This window comes from Callithrix jacchus, chromosome 21, assembly GCF_049354715.1.
Source record: "Callithrix jacchus isolate 240 chromosome 21, calJac240_pri, whole genome shotgun sequence".
Classification (NCBI taxonomy): Eukaryota; Metazoa; Chordata; class Mammalia; order Primates; family Cebidae; genus Callithrix; species Callithrix jacchus.
The window spans coordinates 50,903,812-50,907,911 of NC_133522.1; the positions used below are offsets into that span (position 1 = coordinate 50,903,812).

General features: G+C 51.8%; 1 long non-coding RNA gene across 1 annotated transcript; it reads left to right on the forward strand.

Moving 5' to 3' along the window:
- LOC128930351 (uncharacterized) lies at positions 1–3,886 on the forward strand. Its single transcript, XR_008478316.2, has 2 exons — positions 1–1,146; positions 1,580–3,886. It is a non-coding gene; the product is annotated as an uncharacterized LOC128930351 (long non-coding RNA).
- The last annotated feature ends 214 nt before the right edge of the window (positions 3,887–4,100 follow it).

Consider the following 4,100-nt stretch of genomic DNA (forward strand, 5'->3'; position numbering starts at 1 on the left):
CCGGCCGATCGGCCCTTCCTTGTGCTACCTGTGTTCTTCCCTGTGTGCAGGAGAGAGAGGGAGAAAGAAAGGGAGACACAGAGACGGAAACACAGAGGAAGACCCAGGTCTCCTCCCGCCCCTTGCTCCTCGACGCGGCCATTCCACAGCCCGCGCCCTCCTGACGCGTCCCTCACGGAGGGCCTCTGGGGCGTTTCGTTGGCATCGCTGTGGACGCTGGGCCCACCTTCCTCGGCTGGGGATGGAGGACGGCACCCCGGGCAGTGAGAGGCCCTCTTGCCTTTGCGGAGCCTGAGGACCGACTCGCCGTGCTGGCCGCCTCTGTTCCTCTCTGCCAGGCTTTGGAGATGCCAGCCTAGCCGACAAAAGCGCTCCCGTTTCCAGAGAAACATAACAGGTCACCCAGAACCACACCAAACATTTAGGACACTTGGCATCAAACCAAGGGTTTCTCTCGGATCCTGGGAGACTCAGAGGCCAAGAGGTTAGGAGGGTCTGGGGGCCTGGCCAAGTGCGCGGAAGCCTGATGGCGCATGCTTCTTGGAAAGTTCCACCCTCACGTGCCCTTCTGACATTAACCCAGGCCCCAGGTCTGGGAGAAGAATGGCCGCGTGGCCTTGTGGCCAGCAAAAGCAGGACCAAGTCCTCCTGCCGCAGGGCACCCCAGCATCTGCTCCCTTTGCGTGTAGGAAGAGACAGACGTGTGCTGGAGGTTCTCACCCCAAAGCACGGGGACCAGCAGAGCCTCGGCTATGGCAGCTGCAGGGAGACTCAGGAGTGAGGGGCTCCCTCCTGCAGGATAGTGTGTCGGCCGCTGTGGTGTTAACTCTATCTGCAGAAGAGACGCTCACGGGCCATCCTCTCACTTCGACTTTCTCACTTCCAACTTTGAGGCCGTGGGAGCTGCACCCTCTCCTCGTGCTCAGCCTCTCAGTGAGCCACTCCCTTCTTAGGACTCTGTAGACTGTCCATCTTATTCTTTTCCCAGCGATCATTGTCATCCAGCACCTTCCTTCCTCTACCTGATGATGAGATACCTCGTGCCCGTCCAAATGCAACATACCGGTTCCTAAAACCTGGAGTTGGTTTACTAAAACCCCTGTATCCAGCACAGAACTTCGTGGTTCCTGGATGATCCTGTGACAGGTGAGGAAGAGGGGTCCCGTGGGACCCGCTGTTCCTACCCTTTGGGACGGGGCTGGGGCATCCCTGCGGGCCATGGCTACTGAGCAGAACTGCTCTAACCAGGGCCTGTCTTCTGGCGAAAGGTCAAAGCGCACATACTCCCACCCACAGCCACTGTGCCTTCAGGTTGTTCTTGAGTTTGGTGTGCTTTGGAAATGAGACTTTTTGATCTCTGGAAGGAACCAAATTAAAATAATACTTTTGTCAGTAGTTTATTAAATTCAATTTGGCTTCCCTCTGCTTTGGCCATAATAAAAACTTCTGGGTATTCAAAACCTGGAGTCTGACGAGGCTGATGAAGAAAAACTTGTTGATTCCACAGTAAAAGCCATTGCCTCGACTTTCACTAAGACTACAAACCTTATAGCTAACATTGCTTATTTTCCAAAAAAAGGATGTAAATGATGTTAAAGACACTCTGTCCCAAGCACCCATGAGCCGGCGTTACCAGAATCTATGAAAACCCCTCACGAGGACACATCAGGCGACTCATCGGGCAACTAATGAACTTACACGTCTACAAAACGGTATTGACGGAGAAACGTTCAAGGGCGGCCAAAGGCACAGCTGACTCGTGCTTTGTCCAAAATTCAGCCCAGAAGAGACAATTCAGACAGTCCCAGGCCATTCTGACCTGCCAAGTGGACCCTCTGAGGTTTGGCAAATGGACTTCATCCAGCCACTGCCTCTCGGGGCCATAAATACGTCGTGATGATCTGCATGTTTTCCTACTGGGTAGAAGCATTCCCCTTCGGACGTGCCACCGCCTCAGACGCTGCAACCTCTGTTAGAACAGATTCTCCCTAGGGGCAGGAGCATATCTTCACAGGTAGTGACCAAGGCTCCCCTGGCCAGGTCAGAAATCTGTGAAGTCTGGGCCACGTGACAGCAGTTCCGTTGTGCCCACCACCCCAAGCTTGCAACTGCTGGAAAGCGCAGGCAGCACCATCAAGATTCAACTGGCAGAATTTCAGGAAGCACTAAAATGGCCCAGGCTGAAGGCACTGGCTGTGGATCTCCACCTTTTGGAAAACGCAAGTTGTCACCTTTTGAAATTATCCCCGGGGTGGCGGGGCCAGACAATGCATATCATCCTTTCTGCTTTTAATAGTCAACTGATTAAAGGAGACATTCTCCAATACTGCAAAGGAATAATTAGGACTATACACATAAGTCATGCCCTGTGCTCCCAGGAGATGGAGTCACCAGATGTCACAACCTTCAGCCTGATAATTTCATTGGAAAAGACATTCACAAAAAGATTTCCTTCAACCTCTGGAAAAGTCCACGTTGGGAACTCCTCACCAATCCCTGGTGTTGACCCTTGGATTCAGGTTTCTCATTTAAAGAAATCTACCTGCTGCTGGAATTCAATCAGACTTGAAATGAGAACTGGCCCGAAGGGGAAGCAGGTGGCAGAGGAGGTTGACTGAGGTCATGTCTGCCACGAGGGATGTGACTCCCTGGGACAAGTCCATCCCAGCAACAATGGACAGCATCAGATTTACTGATTGATCTATGACACTTTTTGGAGGAAGGACTTGATCAAAACGGGGACATGTGAAAGAAAATGAAACCAGTAAGTCTAAGGCTTTTCTAAAGTGGAGCTGGGCAGCCGTGGGATCTGCACTCACATCTGCCAACCGCCAGTCCACAGGACGTGCCCACACACTTGGACAAACAGCTGAGGCCAGCACCAATGGCCTTCACATCCCCCAGCTGGGAGTGCCCAGAAGAACTAGCCAGTCAGAATGGGTTTGACTTAGGATTTCTGCCCAACCAATGAACAGCCTCCAAAAAGCCTTTGTGGAAATCCCCTATACAAATCTCTCCAGGCCACGTGCAGTGGCTCACACCTGAAATCCCAGCACTTTGGGAGGCCAAGGTTGAGTGGATCACCCGAGGCCAGCAGTTCAAGACCAGGTTGGCCAACATGGTGAAACGCCGCCTCTACTAAAAATACAAAAATTAGCCAGGCATGGTGCCATGTGCCTGTAATCCCAGCTACTCAGGAAGCCGAGGCAGGAGAATGGCTTGAACCCACAAGGTGGAGGTTGCAATGAGCCAAGATCTCACCACTGCACTCCAGCCTGGGCAACAGAGACTCCATCTCAAAAAAAAAAACAAAAAAAAAAACCCCAAAAACCTCTCCAGTGTTTGCCTTACAGGACACTGCCCAGGGCTACCCTGACTCAGTGTACCCAAACTGCAACCCTTTGTTTCCCAAATAAATGCTTTAGTTAATGGTATTAAAAATTAACACTGAAAAAGCAGATTCAAAACATTCAAATGGTTCTAACTCAATGTGTTAGTATAATCACAGCTGCTTACTGAAAACAAACACTTGCTCAACCCAGGAGGTTGTGCAGAAAACAGGTGATGGGTGAGCCACTGGGCCCAGCCCACCGTACAGCGGCCCTCTGTCCTTGTGTGCCCTCACACACAGCGAACACCTGGTCGTGCCTGTGCAAGCTGGCCGGTGTTGCCTGACTGCACCGGAGTGAAACGGCCAGGCTGCCGCCCACACACATTTAAAATGAAACGTGTATCAAGGGAGCACGGTTGGGCTATTTTTAAACACTCTGGAACCATGGCTCGGAGCTGGCAGAGCAGGCTGTGGCCGTGACGTCAGCACAACCAACAGTGCTCAGGACACGAGATTGACATCCATTCCAAGCTGCAAATTCATCTTTTTTTTCCTGCAACAAAAAGACCATTAGCTTAAAAAACGGAGTGGGTTCCATCATCCCTACAGCAGCTAAAACCCCTCGGAGTCCACCTGGACTCCCAGCCCCAACTTCCTGTCCACACCCAGCAACTCCTTCCAGAAAATACTGCTGGCACTCTGGGCCTCTTGTTAAATTAAATTTGGCCTAAAGCTGCCCCATTCTTTGAATTTCTACCTAGTGAACTGC